Below are 21,669 nucleotides of genomic sequence, written 5' to 3' on the forward strand. Positions count from 1 at the left end.
TGCCGTCATGCCTCAAAGACACCGTAAAACTTGACTCATCCAGACTAGTGGGCCAAGAGGGCAAAGGAAGTATTATAGAAATAGTAAGAGAGAAGGGAGAACAAGAGGGAGGGTCATGGGAAAGGGAAATAAATTGTCAATGAATTTTTATGTTTCTCCCACTGTGCTTCTGCTGTGTCAAGGATGCTCGCCACCCCATCCCTGCTTTTCCACACTAGAGCCGTAGTTTTCAGAGTGTGGCCCCCAGGCCAGTAGTGGCAGCATCACTTGGAAACTTGTTAGAAATACAGATTCTCAGGCCCCTCCCCAGGCCTACTGAATCAGACACTCAGAGGTGAGGCCCAGAAATCTGTGTTTTAATGAGCTCTCCAGGTGATTCTTATGCCTGCACTAGTGAATTCCCTATTCATTCTTCATGGCCCAGCGTCAGTGTTACCTCATCTGCAGAGCCCTCCCCAATCCTCTCAGACAAAATTAATGACTTCCTCCTCTGTTTTCCATTGTACTTTATCCATGCCAATTATATAGCACTTAGTCTATTGTAGTTAGCTCTTTAAGAATCCTTCCTCCCCCACAGATTATAAGGTCCAGGCTTATTATTGATCTTTATATTTCTAGCACCAGGCATGGTGCCTGGTATGAAGTAGACATGTTACATTATCACAAATTACTTTTATTTGTTCTGCTCCCATGACCCCTTGTCACTCCCTTCTTACCTGTTCTTTTTCTTCCTTTCCTTGGACCTGGCTTCTGGGTATGAATAAATCATCACAGTGAGATCTTACCATTTAAAGGCAATGTTTCCATTGGATTCAAGCACTCAACCCTTTCATATCTATCAGGCAGGGTTCAAAGAGAGAAGCAGAACCACAAGTAGAGATATTTAAGGGTGTGTGTGTGTGATGTGATTGAATGATTGGTTACAGGGATTTGAACTTACACGATTATATGCTAGTTAAACTGTCTGTGCTTCTAAGTTGGAGCTTGAGTCCACTTGGTTAGACATCTGGGAAGGGAAAGATAGATGAAAAAGGGGTGTGTGGGGAGAGCAAAGGAAAACTGGATCCCACAGCACCTAGTGGAGCTCATGAGCATGAACTAGAACCCAAGGACAGACTGGAACCAGTCAGTTCTGTCTCCAACCTTGGTGACATGGATGTCCCACCAGTGTAGCGAGTGCCTGTGTCACGGAGCTAAACACGCTCCCCACCCAGCAGTTGGAGGCGCTGACGGAGAATCTGGGAAAGGGGAGCGGCTGCAGGCCCAGCGGCTACCCCTCACTGAAGAGGGAGCCAGCAGATAAACAACTGCGTGTGGGAGCCACAAAAGCGCCTGCCCCAACCTTCTGAGTGTGAAAACAAATGCTTCTGTGCACCTAAAAGTACTCCAAAATAAACTTTTTAAATAAATGGCTGCTGCTTCACTTTCACCTCCAAATCTCATGTGAAAATATCCCTGTGCCCCATTCTCACCAGGAACATATCGGGAAGGAAATTCTGGAAAACTTAGTTCAGGCTAGCAAGTTGACACCATACATAGCCACCACAATATCCACGAGTCTGATTCTGAAATACCTGAGATTTACTCTCTGAACTGAAAAATCTGAGATATGGGCAATATTTTGCAAGAAAACCCAACTATGGGCTGGGTGGTGGAGGAAAACTCTTCTTAGATTGGCTGGCAGTGGAATTGGTTCCAGAAAGATCGATAAGAATTACATGGGGGAAGACTAGGACATCCCAGGGGAGACAAATCATGATTCTCAACAGAAGACCCTCAGTCACCAGTGAAGGGCATAATTATGCTGAGGACATTATCTTTACTGAGGTAAGATAGATTTTAGAAAGATTATCAGTAAGAATTAAAAGCAAAACCATCTAAATTTAATTAATTAGAATATCCTTCATGCATTATAGTTTATTGAGGTCTTTTGTATTAGTGAGTGTAATAAAGGATAATAGAGTTTAGTAGAATGTAGTGGGCGAGAGCCTGGACTCCCCACTTACTAGCTCTGTGACCCAGAGCAATGTATTATACTTCTGCAAGCCTTTGTATTCTCGTTTGTAAATGGGCACTAATAATAGTCTCTACCTCATATAGTTATTGTGAGGACTTAATGAGAGAATCCATGTAAAGTACTTGGCAGAATACTAGGGACATAGTATGTTACCTGCTGCCATTGTCTCATCATCGGTGCTGTTGATGTTGTTACTGATAATGCTATTACTTCTCTAGGAAATACTTCCCAGGCAGGTTGGTTCCAAAGGTTCAGTCATACCTTTACCACTCTAACTATGAAGCCCATTTAGCAGACAGGATCCAGCATTGTTATCAGAAGAAATTTGCTCTCCTTCTATTTATCTTTTCTTTGGATTCAAATATAGTTGCCCTTATCTCCTCAGCCTCAACTTCAAAATGTATCCCTCCACTTTCCTGTAAAAGTTCTCTTTCCTTTGCCTAAGTAATGGGCTTTGCAGCTTTTCTCCACTACCTGTGCTACCAGGCCTTGGGCAAGGATGGTTTGAGAACCCAGGGTACAATGGCTGGAGCCCCAGCCTGCCTGCCTGTTCACGAGGGGGGTGGCTGTGTGCACACCACCCGTGGTTGGTCACCTGACCCACCCTCAGGTGCTAGCAGGAAAGAATGGGATGTGGTTAAAGCAATGTTATGGTCTCCCTGTAGCAGAGTACAGAGACTTGTTTTCTGGGGACAGGGAGAAACAAGCTGAGTCCGCCCACAGCCATGGGTATCAATTTATAACCGTAATCAGAAGCTGTTAAGCCTTTTTCTGCCTAAGGGAAAGTCCTGCATATCTCTTTATCTTTGTTAAACAATAAAAAACAATGAATGGAATGTTATCCTTTAATTAAAGCCTCTTTTTTTATCTTGATCATTTTTGAGTTTTCATAAATCTCTATCTCTGTCTGTAAATCTTCAGTCTCATCCTCTCCCCCCACCCCTCCCCATCTTTAATTAGATTTTCTGGTTTTTGGCCACTTTAACTGGAGAAAAATCATTGAAGTACAATTTGAAAATAGTACAGTCCCTTCTGGTTTTATTACTCATTTTCAGTATTGGTTGGATCCCCAGAATGTACTTTCATTTACATACTTCTCTTTTAAAACAAAATCTATGGATCCTATCAAAGCAATACTTTTTTTCTTCTTTACCAAGCCCAAACTGACTTTACTCCAATTACAAAAATTCCCTCAGTAGAATAAATTAAAGGGTTCCTAGTCATTGAAATGTGTATTTTGCAGGCCCTGTCTCAGCTATGTTTCCAAGAATGAAATGCCTCAAGCATTCTTTCTTCCTTCACGTCCCACCTTCAAAGTATTTCTTGAATTCATCTCTTCCATGATGTCTCAACTGCTACTGCTTTGGTTCAGGATATCAGTGTCTCTGCAGGACAGTGCAAGAACTCCCCCAGTACCTCAGCCATACTGAAATCCTCTTCATTGGTAAAACAGGTTCATAATCGAATCGTGTTTCCATGGCTTTGTTCAAGCTGCCCCTCTGCCCAGGATGCCCTTTTAGCTTTGTCTGCCTGATGAATTCCTTCAAGACCATCTGAAATGTCACCTCCTCTATTCATCTCTCCCCAGCTTCCTCAGTCGGATTATGCATGCCTTACTTTGGGCTTGGTAGAGCTTCTTTGTATTACGAAAGTCATTACATTTGCGTTTGTAATTTTTTGTGTCCATCTCCTCCTCTAGACACCTTGAGGGCAGAATCCTTGCCTTCTTCATAATTGTAACTTCCCCACTACCTAATATAATACCTGATCCAGGGAAGGCACGTGGTAAATAGTTGCTGAGAGAATGAAAATGCAATCTCCTTTTTTAAGGTTGGTATATAAAGAAGAAGAAAAAACATAATAAAGAAGACAATTACTTAGATATTTTTCTGAAGAAACTAGAGAAAGCCACAAGTAATTTGTTTGTAGTTTAAAAGAAATGGGCTATTCCTTCACAGCCAGAGGATAAAAGGCAGGGTTCCCAAGATAATCTTCTCTCTTTTTAGAAATGTATAGTATCTACCTAAATGTACAATGAATGTCTGTAGAAAGAAAAAAACAGATTTTTTTTAAATTTTTTCATTTATTTATTTATTTATTTATTTATTTATGGCTGTGTTGGGTCTTCGTTTCTGTGCGAGGGCTTTCTCTAGTTGCGGCAAGCGGGGGCCACTCTTCATCGTGGTGCACGGGCCTCTCACTATCGCGGCCTTTCTTGTTGCAGAGCACAGGCTCCAGACGCGCAGGCTCAGCAGTTGTGGCTCACGGGCCCAGTTGCTCCACGGCATGTGGGATCCTCCCAGACCAGGGCTCGAACCCGTGTCCCCTGCATTGGCAGGCAGACTCTCAACCACTGCGCCACCAGGGAAGCCCAAAACAGATCTTTTTATTCAAAAAAGATCAAAGAATAAAATGGTACATCTGAGATAATTTAGTCTCTGCAACTGAATTTTGTTTTTGTTTTTTAAATTAATTTATTTTTATTTTCGGCTGCGTTGGGTCTTCGTTGCTGCGTGCAGGCTTTCTCTAGTTGCGGCAAGCGGGGGCTGCTCTTCGTTGCGGTGCACAGGCTTCTCATTGTGGTGGCCTCTCTTGTTGCAGAGCAGGGGCTCTAGGCTCACAGACTTCAGTAGTTGTGGCATGCGGGCTCAGTAGTTGTGGCTCACGGACTTCAGTAGTTGTGGCTTGCGGGCTCTAGAGCGCAGGTTCAGTAGTTGTGGCACACTGGCTTAGTTGCTCCGCAGCATGTGGGATCTTCCCGGACCAGGGCTCAAACCCGTGTCCCCTGCATTGGCAGGCAGATTCTTAACCACTGCGCCACCAGGAAAGTCCCCCAGTTTTGAAGTATGGTAATGTTTTTAGTTGTTGTGTTTTAATGAAGTAGGTTATTTTGACCCTACCTCGTGTTTCTTCTCACTCTTTTATTATCATATAGAGTGCTTCAGGACCCTACAGTTGGATATCTGATGCCTCTCAGAGCAGTACACTTTTTGATTTCATGCATTAAGGTGCCAAATTTTCTTTGCACCCCAAATAAACCTAGAAGCATCTCTTTATCTTTGTAAATCCACCATTTAACTCAACAGGAAATAAAATTTTGCATGCTGCTGACCCCTAACTGATTTTCAGATTATGTTCTGTGATGTTTTGTTGGAGCTTACTTCCATCATGTCAAAACCATTTCAAGAATAGTCAACGTTTTGGTTTCTCCACATTGTTTCATTTGGTCAGTTGTGGATTTTGGTAACAAGGACGGGGCATGCCCAGGCTAGCTCACCATTCTTAACCAGAGAACTCCCAAGGCAGAGACATGTGATTAGAACATGGAAATGGCAGGCAAAAAAAAAAAAAAATCCATATCCTCATGGAGCTTACATGTAGCCAAAGAAGAAAGACTGCTAATAAAATGGATAAAATACAGTGCTGGGTACTGTGGAGGAAAATAGAGCAAGGTGGTTCAGGGAATTCTGGAGGTGAGGAGTGAGGGTGATTTAAATTGGGTTTTCAGGGAGGGCCTCCCGAGGGAGGTCCCATTTGGGTGAAGATTTGCAGGGGTGAGGGGGCAGTCATGTGCATTTCTGGGGGTCAGCGCAGGGAGGTGCTGGGGGTATCCAAGGTCCGCCTGGAGGCCAGAGTGGCCGGAGCCAGGGGAAGGACATGGACAAAGTCAGAGAGGAGTTAGCCTTCGGAGGTAGGGGTTGGTGTTTACCCTTAGCAGGAGTTGAGCTAAAGAGTGATCTGATCTGACCTGTGTTTTAAAATGATCAGACCACTGTGGTGAGAAGTGGCTAGGCTTAGGATCTCTTTTGGAATGGGATTTCCTGGCACACTGAATGTAGGGTGTGTGAGAAATTGAGCCATTTAAGGCGACCCTAAGGATTTCAGCTTGAGAAACAGGAAGGATGGAGCCACCATTAATGAGGAGTGGAGACTCCAGGTTTGAGGCAACAAGGTCAAGAGGACATCTGTGTCTAGTGATGTATAAAGCTGCCCATGGTGTGTTAAGTAAAAAATTTCACACGTATACATATGGTGGGGAAAGCCTGGGAAGATGTATGTTTAAGTGCTAGCAGTTAACTGTTTAGGACGTGGCATTACTGGAGACTTCACCTTCTATTTTTCATGTGTATACAATGCACAAGTCCAGGTGATATGAGGGGTACAAAAATGCATAAGACATGGGCCTGACTGCAGTGCATGTGAGAAGGCAAAGAGCAGAACTGGATAAGGTAGGGTGATCAGACCCGGTGAGTCGACCCAGGTCCAAGCTCTAAGCTCTCAGCTTTGCAGGTTTCCTTCATCATTCTCCAGAAGGTGCTCAAACTCTGAAGGCCAACTCACACCAACAAATTCATAAGACATTTCTAAATCAGAATAGAAATGTATTCACAGTGGGTTTAAAGTAATATTAATAATTGTTTGCTTAGGAAAATCCTTTCTTGTGAGTAACTCCATTCAGAAAACCATATTATAAGCCAAAATGTGACTTGGTAAATATAGATTTAGAACAATAGAAGTGAGGGTATTTCTACCAAGCAAGACTACTTTGGCAAATTGCTATTCTTTTCTGTCGAGTTGTTTCTTTCCAGAAAACTAATCATCCTCAGAATCAAAGAAACTTTTCCCCAATCCAACACTATTCAGACACACTAAAAATTCTAATGGATCAGCTTGCTCAGTTCACGAATCTGCCCTTAATTCACACCAGGCAAGGTACAATTCAAGATATTAAGGGGAGTGTAACTGATTTGAGAATCTGAATAATATGCTAGAAATTAGTTATCTACAGAGAGAGAACAGGTTATCTATTTGCTGATGAGCTATTTCTAAAAGAAAACTATTTTCTCAATCTGTTTTTTGTAAGGGGACCAATTACTGCAGAGCCGTTAAAGGAGAATTTTGCAGATACCATTGCTGGAAGGAAAAGTAACACGGGCAGGTGGCAAGTCTTGAAAAGTAGAACAGTACTAGTCCAGAAACTGGGCAGCCAAATCACAGTCAGAAAGAGACTTGGTCTAGGTATGGTAGAGGGAACTGTCAAAAGTTTAGGAAAAAACAACAGAAGTGAAACCAGTGAATCACTGAAGTAATCATACTACTTTAAGTTTATTGTGAACACACCAAAAAGATAGTTTGCAAGACAGGAACACTCAAACCAAAACATGGTATGAGGCTCAGAGGTATATTGCTCTAAAGCAGCTGATACAGTAAGGAGGCATTGGTTGTTTATTCTTCACAGTGATTGGTTACAATATTAGAATTTTCTTAAATGAAAGGAATTGGTTCGTGATGACCTCATATCAATTTGAGAGAACAATTTTAGTTTCGCTTATGATTTTCAGAGGCATAAGCAAGAAGTGACCCAGGTCACGTTAGCATCGTTGGGCTTGCAAAATAAGCTAAATTAAGCTTTGCTTTTATAACTAAACTGGTTTTGTCTGCTCAAGGAATTTTCAAGTCTAGTCTCCATTTGTGTTTGATTTTAACAGTCCCCCCCTTTGGTCATTCTCTCAGCAAGCTCAGAGTGTGAACAACTTGTATAGCATTACTCTTGGTTACCGTTGTTGCTGTAGCCAGGCTGAAGAATCACATATTCGCTGTATCCAATATTTGTCAGGACAGAGGGTCACGCAATTGCTGTTGCCAACAGTTGCATCGTCATCATAGACCTGGGAGGTCAGATCATTGAGTTCCTCAAGTTGTCTAATCCTGATGGATATCACTGATGTGTGTGTGGCTGCCAAAAGGTATTTAAAACCCTTAAGAGGAAACAGCACGCTGAAAAGGTTAATATGATGACTATAAGGAAACTAATAGCCAAGGACTGAAAAATTCCCCCAAGCAGAGATTTCCAGAGGCCAAGATTTAACCAACCAAACAACTCAAATGGATTATAATCAGATTCAGACTTTACCTTTCTAAGTCAATCTACATTTCTATTTTGAATGATTTATGTAGCACAACATGATGTATTAACAATCACATATTCTCATGATTACTTAGGACAGGATGAATGTGAGGACGTTTTATTTCAGGAGGTGGTGCTGCAGGTGAGTTTTCACCTAAGTTAGGCCTCTATATGATGTGGGCAATCGGGTAATTTAATGAGACATTTCTACGGAAAGAAAAGGAAAACAAAGGGTAATAGTTTCAGCAGATTATACATTCAGTTTCTGAATTTGGAGAACAGCTAGTTGAGAAAATTTCTAGTTTTGAGTTCAGAGCATCTCTAGCAGATGGAATGAGGATGGCAGTCTCAGTCTGATGGATTTCCCTGGTTTACAGTTTGACTGTCTTTGATGAAGTCATCAGGTGTTCTATTGAACTTTCTTGAGTGGCCCATATAGCAACAGGCATGAAGTTTCCATATGTGATTTACTGTAGTAATTTCTCTGAAGTTTAAAGTAGATAACAAAACCTCAAAGATAATGAACTGGACCAGAATCTGAGAATAGGTATGCTACAGTTTTGTATTGAGATACAATTTTTATAGTAACCCATTTTTATCAAAAATATTTACAGTGAAACTAATTTGTTAAACAAAATAATAAGTCTAGTCTTATTATTTATATAAATGTAGTAACAATAGTAATTCTATGCATATTCTCAAATATGACATTTCAGCTGAAGTTTTGGTAATATTCAAGGGGCTTTATTGATAAAGTCAACCTTAGGTCTTTAACGTTGTCTGGTAATAAGGAATCTCAGATTAGATCTTTAAAGTCTATTTAGGATAAGAAGCCAAGCTAAGGACTTGTCTAGTTGTGTCCTGTTACAAGGAGAACAGATTCTTATTGAGCTTATACAAATACATATATTGTCATGAAAAATAAAAATATTTAATAAGGGTTTCTGAATTCTGGGGGGATCAAATAGGGAGAAAAAGAGAAATGTTTCAACTTTTGTTTACAAAAGTATACTTTATCAAATTGCTGTAAGGTATAAATAGCTTTTTTAAAAGAGAGGAGGAAAGAGGCTCTTTAAATATGGAAAACGAAACATTAAAGAAGCAGCAATGTTTTCAATGAAGTCATAAAAATTGTAGTCATCTTCATCAGTTCATTCAGTCTCCTGTAATTAATTTTTGTTTTACTTCATCTTGGGTTTGAAGCTTTATGAATCTATCAGTTTTCCATTAGCATTTAGAAATTCTTACTCAGTTCAGTAGTATGATGTTAAAGTTATCAGAAACCTGTACTTGTCAGCGTCTTGGCCTTGAATCTCTTTGAAGATGAAGAGATTTTTGCCTGTAGTTGATTGTAAATGCTTTCAGAGAAGAATGGAGAGTAAAACAATAACTAACTCTGAGTGAGAAAAGACTTAAATAGCCATTGTTAAAGATCTGGTGAGAGAAAGTTCACCTAAAATGATGCAATTGAGAAGCAAATTGTTATTTTTGTGATACACAAGATTGTAAAATAATAACTGGAATTATGACTGATAGCATTATACCAGGACACATCAGATTTTTAGGAATTTTGTATAATTTCTGGAGTACTTATATAACCATGTAAATATAATCTAAGAAGGTTAAACATTACTTTTTATTTGACCTTGTTTCCCATGTAATTTAACATATCAAATAAGCCTAAATAAATTAACATTTTTCTTTTATAAGGAGAGAGAGCAAATCTTTTGAGATCTTCCCAGGGCCCTCTGGAAAATCCCAAATTTAGTTTGAGGTCAAAAAGACTTCATTCAGAATTTGATTTGGGGAAGTTTGTCCAAAATGTCAAACACTTGATCAAATAGGATCACAGGTCACTGTGAAACAATACCTAGTTATCCATTCAACCAAAGTGACAATTAAAAGATTCCAAAGGCTAATAGAGAAAGTTATGTAGTTGTAAAAAAACCTTAGCTCTTTTAATATGGAAAACTCAGTTTTCTTAATCAAAGACATGATGAAGACAACGTGAAGCCCCAGAAATTACTTTGATAAAACACAGTCTTTGTTTTCTAGGCAGCTTACTTTAAGGGTAAAGAAAAAGTTTGCAGTAGCTTATCAAGAGCAGACCAATGGTCCAATAAGTTTTAGTTTTACATAAGGACACTACTTATTAAAGCTTATTTTTTAAAATCCTTATAACAAAACCATTCAATTTTAGCCAGCTTTGACTTCACAACATAAAATTTCTTTTCCACAAACGTGTAACTTTCTATATCCATTTAGGTTTTGTCTTATTCTTTTCCTTTCTTAATATGGAACAACTAGTTATTTTATTTTAGACAGCATTACTCTCTTTTTCCCTGACAAACTCATACTATATTCCTTGCATACTCTGCATATAAAAATACATCCCATTTTCTTCCCATATTTTGTATGCAAAGTTGTTTCCCTTCACTCTTATCGTTTCTTATAGTTTTGTTTTTATGTATTGATTATAAATTTTAACCATTAGTAAATTTTACCTTCCAGTGAAAACTGGGAAGCAGGCAATTGTGAACTGTCTATCACATATTAGCATCCAGTAGTAGATTAGCAAATTTATAAATATATAATTATGAAAACATTCTTTTTAGAGACGTTTTTCATAGTATAATTTTTAATGTGGTAAAAGATATTTATTAATAAACCTAAATATATTTTGTCTCTCTGTAAAAATTAAAAAACCAAAAGTAGATAAACTTATGTTTAGCAATCAGTCTCAGTATATTATCTTATTTGAATATCTAGATATCAGTGAATATCCATTATTTAGTTTAACTTAGTATAAACTTTTATCTCGTTTGTTTATTTAAATTACTTTTTAAATTTACCTTTAACAATCATGCTTAGATTATACATCAAGCAGCTAAACATTATCTTAAGTTATTTTTCTTGTTGACAAATTTTGTAACATAGAGAGAGCATGAGCTTATGTGACAAGCAAACCCAGGTAGGAAAAGTTGTGTTTGTATTACATTTAATGTTGACAATTCTGAAGACATGTCTGTTTTTATTAAACCAACAAACTTAAACTAGGTTTTCTTCCAAATTAGTTGTTCTTTTATTTAAAATTTTTTTAAGTTTTTATACAATTTTTCAAAGTTACTTTCCATTTACAGTTATTACAAAATATTGACTGTAGTCCTCAAGTTGTACAATACATCCTTGAATCCATCTTACACCTAATAGTTTGTACCTCCCACTTCCCCACCCCTGTGTTGCCCCTCCCCTGCCCACTGGTAACCACTAGTTTGTTCTCTCTAACTGCGTCTCCTTTTTTTTGTTATATTCACTAGTTTGTTGTGTTTTTTAGATTCCACATATAAGTGATATCATACAGTATTTGTCTTATTCTGTCTGACTTATTTCACTTAGCATAATGCCCTCCAAGTCCAGCCATGTTGCTGCAGATGGTAATATTTCATTTTTTTATAGGTGACTAGTATTACATTGTATATGTATACCACATCTTTTTTATCCATTCATCTGTTGACGGACACTTAGTTTGCTTCCATATCTTGGCAACTGTAAATCATGCTGCTATGAACATTGGGGTGCATGTATCTTTTCAAGTTAGTGTTTATGGATTTTTTTGGATATATACCCAGGAGTGGAAATGCTGGGTCATATGGTAGCTCTATTTTTAGTTTTTTGAGAAACCTCCATACTGTTTTCCACAGTTGCTGCAATAATTTACATTCCCACCCACAAATGTACGAGGGTTCCCTTTTTTCCCCATCCTCGCCAGCATTTGTTATTTGCGTCCTTTTTGATGATAGTCATTCTGACAGGTGTGAGGTGATATCTCATTGTGGTTTTGATTTGAATTTCCCTAATAATTAGTGATGTTGAGCATCTTTTCATGTGTCTGCATTTCCTCTTTGGAAAGATGTCTATTCAGTTCTTATGCCCATTTTTTAATCTGGTTGTTTCTTTTTTTGTTGTAGAGTTGTGTGAGCTGTTTATACATGTTGGATATTAATCCCCTATCAGTCATATCATTTGCAAATATTTTTTCCCATTCAGTAGATTGTTTTTTTCGTTTCATCAATGGCTTCCTTTGCTATGCAAAAGCTTTTAAGTTTTATTAAGTCCCATTTATTTATTTTTTCTTTTATTTCCTTTAAGAGATGGATCCAAAAACATATTGCTGTGATTTATATCAAAGAGTCTTCTCCCAATGTTTACCTCTAGGAGTTAAACTAGTTTTTATTTATCAAATATTATCCCAGATCATGTGAACTTGAAAAACATTTGGGTTAGATTTTACATTTCTGAGAGATTTAGGAATCAATTTATATGAGCATTTATTTTTCTTTAAGTCAATTAATAGAACTCTTAAAAATATCACACGTACATAATATACATACATACATACATACATACATACTCATGAACATATAGACAGACACGAAGAGAGATCTTGTAGCCTTCATTTAAAAATTTTAGCCACGTTGGGAATTCCCTGGCAGTCCAGTGTTTAGGACTCCAAGTTTTCACTGCCGAGGGCCCAGGTGCAATCCCTGGTCGGGGAACTAATATCCCGCAAGCCACATGGAGCGGCCAAAAATAAATAAATAAAAATTTTAGCCATGTCTTAGGTACAAGACAAAAAAATAACTGGATCCAAATTGTGTTTTTGGCAGGTGGACTAAGTTAAGATAAACTGCTCAGTTGGACAAAGTTATTTACAAAAGATTTTTTTTTGCATTCTGTAAGGATTCTTTTAGAGAAAATATTTTTGGAGTCATTTTGTCTTTTAGAAGCTCCTGCACGCCAGTCAAAGAATGCATTCCATTATCCCTGAGAGGTTTGGGATCCTCTCTTTTCCAGGGTGTCCCTTAAGGTGGACTTACCTAAGTTAAAATTTCCCCAAAGTGGCCACTGCAATTCCAAATTATTCAAAAGTTCACCCATTTTTCCATAAAGGCACAAGATCCTGGTCCATAGTGGGTATACATATAAGAAGCAGGAGTCTTTTAAGGGAGAAGGAGGAGCTTTAGATCAAGTAGACCCCCTCTCTGCCTTTAGATTCCCCGAAACAAATAATCTATGGGGAGCCCAGTAATCCTGCGGCTGCCTAAACCCCAGGGAATCACGGGTTTCTCCCCTTACAGACAGAAGGGTGACTTAGCAAGAAGCTTCAACAAACAGAAACAGAGAGCAAGTGTGCACAATAAGGTTGGAGAACTCAGAATGCAAAGAGAGGAAAGCTCAGACCCAAGAGAGACTTAACCCCCAAACTCCAGGGTCTGCGAGAAAGCAGTGAGTGCAGTGGACTGTGGGTCCTGACTCCTGATTGCTCGCCAGCCTTGGAGTCACTGGGGGAGTCTTCTTTGGATTCCACTTCTGATGCTATGAACTGTCAAAAGTTCGGGAAAACGCAAAAGTAAAACCAGTGAATCACTGAAGTAATCATACTAGTTTAAGTTTATTGTGCACACACCAAAAAAGACAGTTTGCAAGACAGGAGCACTCAAACGAAAACATGGAATGAGGCTCCGAGGTGTATTGCTGTATTGCTCTAAAGCAGCTTATATAGTACGGAGGCATTGGTTGTTTATTCTCCACAGCGATTGGTTACAACATTAGAATTTTCTTAAATGAAAGGGAATTGGTTAGTGATGGCCTCATTATCAATTTGGGGGAACGATTAAGTTTCACTTTTGACTTTCCCAGAGGCAGAAGCAAGAAGTGACCCAGGTTGGCCTTGCTCGTCTTGCAAAATAAGCCAAATTAAGTTTTGCTTGTATAACTAAACGGATTTTGCTCAGGGAATTTTCAAGTCTGGTCTCCATTTGTGTTTGATTTTAATGAAACAAAAAAAGAGACACTTGGGAGAGACGGCATGTGTGTCCTAGGGGATGATTCCTCCGCCTCCACCCTGCCCCTCCCTTCCACTCTCAGGAACTGGGTATCATGTATGATCACGTATGATCCATCTTCACAGGGAAGCAGAGATGGGCCGCAGAAGGGAGCTGGCATCTGAGCTGTGAAAGGGGCAATTGGGAGAGCATTGACCTAAAGAAGTAACCCAGGACCAAGGCCAAAGCATCCTGGGTCTGGTGAAGGACACTCGAGCCTTTGGAGAACCACCGAGGGGCACAACGGCTGGGCCCAGCACACTGAGTGGTTCAGAGTTCCAGTTTCACGCCAGTCGCTACTTTCTGAGAGTTGGGAAGCATGCCAGTCTCTTAGCAAGATGCTTGTAAGTCGTTGTTCAGATGTGTTACTGCTCAAAGTGCTTAATTTCATTGGTTCACTATGGAGCCACCTTTGTTGGTGATTTTGCTGATTTTGCTCTTAATTCTGCAGGCACACCCTTATGTATACCCTGTAGCCTTCTAAGTGCTTAAAATTAACGTGCAGTGACATCATCTGTGGGAATGAGGATATGAGGAAGACAGAAAAGGTTGATGATTTATGAGGTCTATTCCAGGTTGTTTTTTGTACAAGGGAACTGTATGAAATGAGAAACTGCATTAGGTCACCTTTCACAAGGCGTGTGGAACGCCAGCTGGGTGTGGAAGACCCAGCTGTGCATCAGGCAGTAAACTACATTTTATTAATCCCTGCTTTCACTGGTTTTTATTCTGGTGATGTAGTGGTTCTGAGTTTTCGGGGGAGTTCAGGTTCTGAGTTGCTGATTAGTTCCTCTGGCCTTGACAAAGATGCAGGATGATGTACAACCTTCTTCAGTGCACATCTGAGCTCCACAAAGCAACCTCTGGTCTCATATATTTCATGTGGTTTTTTGGTCCTTCCAAAGGAGTCATCAGCATAATTTCTAGGAGACAGTTTGAAGGATTTTTGTACAAGGTCATACCCTGCTTCACCAAGAGAACATTAAGAGCCTACCTTACTTTCTCTTTCAGGTTCCTCACTGAATTCCTAAGCAGTCACTGTTAAGCTAGAATAAATCTGCACACTTCTACTTTCTTTTTCTGGACCACAGATGGGTGGGCACTAGTGATATTAAGACAGCAATTTATAATAATAGGCTTCCAATTATTGAGCTCTTGCCATATACTTATCAAAGAGCCTTACATGTTTTAACTTCCTTAATCCTCATGGCAGCCCTAGGAAGTAGATATTATTATGATCCCATTCTATAGATGAGAAAATTGAGGCTTAGAGAGGTTAAGCGATTTGCACAGCATCAGCCAGCAACTCTGTGGCAGAGCCTGGATTTAAAACCAGAGACTCTGGATCCAGGACACATGCTCAGGGATCCAGCTCTATTCTGTGTTCCCACTGTAATGGAGAGTGGAAGAATTATCATTTTGACTCTCAGTTTTGGTATATCACATCCACTGAGCAGCTGCCAGTTTGTTGGATGAGGAGATACAAGTTCAGTGCTTGGGGCTTGATGGTCATGTGCAGTAGTAGCCTAGCATTTTTCAGCCACATAAGATTCTACCTGAATTTCCTTCTCAGATCCCCATGTCTTGAACTTACCGAACTTACCTATCCTTTGGGGATTTCTTTTTTGCTCTTGTTTGCTTCACGTTTGTTTCAGGCCTGTGGAGTTGGTGTCAGAGCCCAGCAAGAGAGCGCCAGCATCATGAGGAGCCGCCTTTTGTTTTGGCACTTGGGGCTGTGACTGTGGGTCAGAAGGGGTTGTTGTGATGCTGTTTCAAAGCTCTGGATGAGGGACTCCCGGGCACAAGGATTTCATTTCCAGTTAGCCTGTGGTCAGATGGCTTTATAGTCTTTTTTCGTGTTTGTTTTTTGCCTTAGGGATAGGAAGGCACATGAAATAATTGCATGTGGCAAAGAGTCTAGAAAAGATTCTTTAGAACTGGTGAATCGGGAATGTTAAAAGCAATGACTTCATTGTCATCTATAAAATAAAATTAATAATATTACCCAACTTTTTTATTCCTCCCAGGATGCCCTGAGGATTCATTTGATTCCAGATCTATAAAATATAACTAGCTCTTTAGGAAAAACATATGTTTGTGTATTTGTAAAGTCTTTTTGAAAGTTATATGTAAAATATTGGTCACTGCTAAGTGAGGAAGATGTCCCCTGGCCTTAATTATTCCGTGTACTTAGAGAAAACACCTAGTCACTTGGAATGCTTGGGTATCATCTGATTCATCAGGGCAGGATTCTCTTAAATTGTTGTCACCTAAGAATCCATGTACTTCTCCAATAACTCGTGGACAGAGTGACTTCATCATTTTTATGGGAAATGATGGCAGGTATCAGATAAGATATTTGGCCTGCGGTGAACAGAGTATCTGAATGTATTCGCTGTGGTAAAAGGTTCAGCTGCTGTAAAAAGAAACCCAACAATAGTGTGGCTTAAAAATGAAGTTTGTTTTCTCAAGTATCATTCCCGGGCGGGTGTCCCATATCAGCAGGAGAGGAGAGATTCATGACAGGCCGTGCTCAACGTAACTTCTTTCTTCTGGTCACCACCGTCTCAGCCCATAGGAAGTGAGTGTTTGAGAGACGTGTGTGCCGGGACAGGAAGTGGCACCCATCTCCTCTACTCACATTCCATTGGCAGGAATTCAGTCCCAGTGCTACTTCACATGCAGAGGGGGCTGGGCAGCCAAATGATGCCTAGTTATTCTTTTAACACAGTGGAAGAAGGGGAAAGTGGATTTTCATAGACAGCTAGCTAACGATCTTTTTAAATTTTTATTGAAATATAGTTGATTTACAATGTTGTGTTAGTTTCAGGTGTACAGCAAAGTGACTCAGATATATATATAGATTCTTTTCCACTATAGGTTATTGTAAGATACTGAATATAGTTCCCTGAGCTATACAATAAGTTGTTTATTTTATATACAGTAGTGTGTACATGTTAATCCCAAACTCTTAATTTATGCCTCCCCCACTTCCCCTTTGGTAACCATAAGTTTGTTTTCTATGTCTGTGAGTCTCTTTCTGTTTTGTAAATAAGTTCATTTGTATCATTTATTTAGATTCCACATATAAGTGATATCATATGGTATTTGTCTTTCTCTGTCTTACTTCACTTAGTATAATAATCTCTAGGTCCATTCATGTTGCTGCAAATGGCATTGTTTCATTCTTTTTTATGGATGAATTAATATTCCATTGTATGTATATACCACATCTTCTTTATCCATTCATCTGTTGATGGACACTTAGGTTGACAGCTAACAGTCATATGATATTTGTCTCTGTCTGGCTTACTTCACTTAGTATGATAATCCCTAGGTCCCTCCATGTTGCTGCAATGGCAAATTTCAGTCTTTGTTATGGCTGAGTAATATTTCATTGTATATATATATACCACATCTTCTTTATCCATTCCTCCGTTGATGGACATTTAGGTTGCTTCATGTCTTGACTATTGTAAATATTGCTGCAATGAACATTGGGGTGCATGTATCTTTTTGAATTATGGTTTTCTCTGAATATATGCCCAGGAGTGGGATTGCAAGATCATGTGGTAACTCTATTTTTAGTTTTTTAAGGAACCTCCATACTGTTTTCCATAGTGGCTGCACCAGTTTACACTCCCGCCAACAGTGCAAGAGGGTTCCCTTTTCTCCACACTCTCTCCAGAAGTTACTATTTGCAGACTTTTTAATGATGGCCATTTTGACCAGAGTGAGGTGATACCTCACTGTAGTTTTGATTTGCATTTCTCTAATAATTAGCAATGTTAAGTATCTTTTTTAGTGTGTGCTTTTTAAAATTTTTTTTTATTTTTAATAGATTTTTATTGTAGTGTAATTGCTTCACAATACTGTGTTAGTTTCTGTTGCACAACAAAGAGAATCAGCCATATGCATACACGTGTCCCCATATCCCCTCCCTCGTGAGCCTCCCTCCCATCCTCCCTACCCCACCCCTCTAGGTCACTGCAAAGCACTGAGCCGATCTCCCTGTGCTATGCTGCTGCTTCCCACCAGCCAACTATTTTATATTCGGTAGTACATGTCGATGCTACTCTCACTTCGCCCCAGCTTCCCCCTCCCACCCCATGTCCTCAAGTCCATTTTCTATGTCTACCTCTTTATTCCTGCCCTGCAACTAGTTCATCAGTACCATTTTTTTTAAGATTCCATATATATGCGTTAGCATATGGTATTTTTTTTTTAACATCTTTATTGGAGTATAATTGCTTTACAGTGGTGTGTTAGTTTCTGCTGTATAACAAAGTGAATCAGCTATACATATACATATATCCCCATATCCCCTCCCTCTTGCATCTCCCTCCCACCCTCCCTATCCCACCCCTCTAGGTGGTCACAAAGCACCGAGCTGATCTCCCTGTGCTATGCGGCTGCTTCCCACTAGCTATCTGTTTTACATTTGGTAGTGTATATATGTCCATGCCACTCTCTCACTTTGTCCCACCTTACCCTGCCCCCTCCCCGTGTCCTCAAGTCCATTCTCTACATCTGTGTCTTTATTCCTGTCCTGCCCCTAGGTTCTTCAGAACCGTTTTTTTTTTTTAGGTTCCATATTTATGTATTAACATACGGTATTTGTTTTTCTCTTTCTGACTTACTTAATTCTGTATCACAGTCTCTAGGTCCATCCACCTCACTACAAATAACTCAATTTCATTTCTTTTTATGGCTGAGTAATATTCCGTTGTATATTTGTGCCACATCTTTTTTATCCATTCACCTGTTGATAGACATTTAGGTTGCTTCTGTGTCCTGGCTATTGTAAATAGTGCTGCAATGAACATTGTGGTACATATCTCTTTTTCAATTATGGTTTTCTCAGGGTATATGCCCAGTAGTGGGATTGCTGGGTCATATGGTAGTTCTATTTTTAGTTTTTTAAGGAACCTCCATACTGTTTCCCATAGTGGTTGTATCAATTTACATTCCCACCAACAATGCAGGAGGGTTCCCTTTTCACCACACCCTTTCCAGCATTTATTGTTTCTAGACATTTTGATTATGGCCATTCTGACTGGCGTGAGGTGATACCTCATTGTAGTTTTGATTTGCATTTCTCTAATGATTAGTGATGTTGAGCATCTTTTCATATGCCTCTTGGCCATCTGTATGTCTTCCTTGGTGAAATGTCTATTTAGGTCATCTGCCCATTTTTTAACTGGATTGATTGTTTTTTTGATATTGAGCTCCATGAGCTGTTTGTACATTTTGGAGATTAATCCTTTGTCTGTTGTTTCATTTGCAAATATTTTCTCCCATTCTGAGGGTTGTCTTTTTGTCTTGTTTATGGTTTCCTTTGCTGTGCAAAAGCTTTTAAGTTTAATTAAGTCCCATTTGTTTATTTTTGTTTTTATTTCCATTACTCTAGGAGGTGGGTCAAAAAAGATCTTGCTGTGGTTTATGTCAAAGAGTGGTTTTTCCTGTGTTTTCCTCTAAGAGTTTTATAGTGTCTTGTCTTACATTTAAGTCTTTACTCCATTTGGAGTTTATTTTTGTGTATAGTGTTAAGTAGTGTTCTAATTTCATTCTTTTACATGTAGCTGTCCAGTTTTCCCAGCACCATTTATTGAAGAGGCTGTCTTTTCTCCATTGTATGTTCTTGCCTCCTTTGTCATAAATTAGGTGCCCATATGTGCATGGGTTTATCTCTGGGCATTCTATCTTGTACCATTGACTATATTTCTGTTTTTGTGCCAGTACCATACTGTCTTGATTACTGTAGCTTTGTGGTATAGTTTGAAGTTGGGGAGCCTGATTTCTCCAACTCCGTTTTTCTTTCTCAAGATTGCTTTTGCTATTCGGGGTCTTTTGTGTTTCCATACGAATTGTAAAAATTTTTGTTCTAATTCTGTGAAGAATGCCATTGGTAGTTTGATAGGGATTGCACTGAATCTGTAGATTGCTTTGGGTAGTATAGTCATTTTCACAATATTGATTCTTCCAATCCAAGAACATGGTATATTTCTCCATCTGTATATGTCATCTTTGATTTCTTTCATCAGTGTTTTATAGTTTTCTGAGTACAAGTCTTTCACCTCCTTAAGCAGGTTTATTCCAAGGTATTTTATTCTTTTTGTTGCAGTGGTAAATGGGAGTGTTTCCTTAATTTCTCTTTCTGATTTTTCATTGTTGGTGTATAGGAATGCCAGAGATTTCTGTGCAATAATTTTGTATCCTGAAACCTTATCAAATTCATTGATTAGTTCTAGTAGTTTTCTGGTGATATCTTTTCTGGTGATATCATAGTATTTTCTATACTATGTATAGTATCATGTCATCTGCAAACAGTGACAGTTTTACTTCTTCTTTTCCAATTTGTATTCCTTTTATTTCTTTTTCTTCTCTGATTGCTGTGGGTAGGACTTCCAAAACTATGTTGAATAAGAGTGGTGAGAATGGACATCCTTGTCTTGTTCCTGATCTTAGCGGAAATGCTTTCAGTTTTTCACCATTGAGTATGATGCGTGCTGTGGGTTTGTCACATATGGCCTTTATTATGTTGAGGTAGGTTCCCTCTATGCCCATATTCTGGAGAGTTTTTATCATAAATAGGTGTTGCATTTTGTCAAAAGCTTTTTCTGCATCTGTTGAGATGATCATATGGTTTTTATTACTTAATTTGTTAATGTGGTGTATCACATTGATTGATTTGCATATATTGAAGAGTCCTTGCATCCCTGGGATAAACCCCACTTGATCATGGTGTACGATCCTTTTAATGTGCTGTTGGATTCTGTTTGCTAGTATTTTGTTGAGGATTTTTGCATCTATGTTCATCAGTGATATTGGTCTATGATTTTCTTTTTTTGTGATATCTTTTTCTCGTTTTGGTATCAGGGTGATGGTGGCTTTACAGAATGAATTTGGGAGTGTTTCTCCCTCTGCAATTTTTTGGAAGAGTTTGAGAAGGATTGGTGTTAGCTCTTCTCTAAATGTTTGATAGAGTTTGCCTGTGAAGCCATCTTGTCCTGGGCTTTTGTTTGTTGGGAGATTTTTAATCACGGTTTCAATTTCATTACTTGTGATAAGTCTGTTTATATTTTCTAATTCTTCTTGGTTCAGTCTTGGAAAATTGTACCTTTCCAAGAATTTATCCATTTCTTCGTGGTTGTCCATTTTATTGGCATATAGTTATTTGTAGTAGTCTCTTACAATCCTTTGTATTTCTGCTGTGTCAGTTGTTATTTCTCCTTTTTCATTTCTAATTTTATTGATTTGCGTCCTCTCACTTTTTTTCTTGATGAGTCTGGCTAAGGATTTATCAATTTTGTTTATCTTCTCAAAGAACCAGCTTTTAGTTTTATTGATCTTTGCTACTGTTTTCTTCGTTTCTATTTCATTTACTTCTGCTCTGATCTCTGATTTCTTTCCTTCTACTGACTTTGGGTTTTCTTTGTTCTTCTTTCTCTAGTTGTTTTAAGTTTAGGGTTAGATTGTTTATTTGAGTTTTTCTTGTTTCTTGAGGTGAGATTGTATTGCTGTAAACTTCCCTCTTAGAACTGCTTTTGCTGCGTCCCATGGGTTTTGGGTCGTCGTGTTTTCATTGTCATTTGTTTCTATGTATTTTTTTATTTCTTCTTTGATTTCTTCAGTGATCTCTTGGTTATTTAGTAATGCACTGTTTAGCCTCCATATATTTGTGTTTTTTACAGTTTTTTTTTCCTGTAATTGATTTCCAGTCTCATAGCGTTGTGGTCAGAAAAGATGCTTGATACAATTTCAATTTTCTTAATTTTTCTGAGGCTTGATTTGTGACCCAAGATGTGATCTATCCTGGAGAATGTTGCATGTGCACTTGAGAAGAAAGTGTATTCTGC

The 21,669-nt window shown here is 38.8% G+C and overlaps 1 protein-coding gene across 3 annotated transcripts in view; it reads left to right on the forward strand.

The window, feature by feature from the left end:
- Positions 1 to 14,119: 14,119 nt before the first annotated feature.
- Positions 14,120 to 21,669, forward strand: part of TMEM150C (transmembrane protein 150C) — a 36,867-nt gene continuing 29,317 nt past the window's right edge. For all 3 annotated transcript variants that reach the window (XM_068542110.1, XM_068542111.1, XM_068542112.1), the window contains exon 1: positions 14,120 to 14,154. The gene's annotated coding sequence lies outside the window, so the exon portion shown is untranslated. The remainder of the gene's footprint in view (positions 14,155 to 21,669) is intronic.

This window comes from Eschrichtius robustus, chromosome 4 (assembly GCF_028021215.1).
Source record: "Eschrichtius robustus isolate mEscRob2 chromosome 4, mEscRob2.pri, whole genome shotgun sequence".
Taxonomy (NCBI): domain Eukaryota; kingdom Metazoa; phylum Chordata; class Mammalia; order Artiodactyla; family Eschrichtiidae; genus Eschrichtius; species Eschrichtius robustus.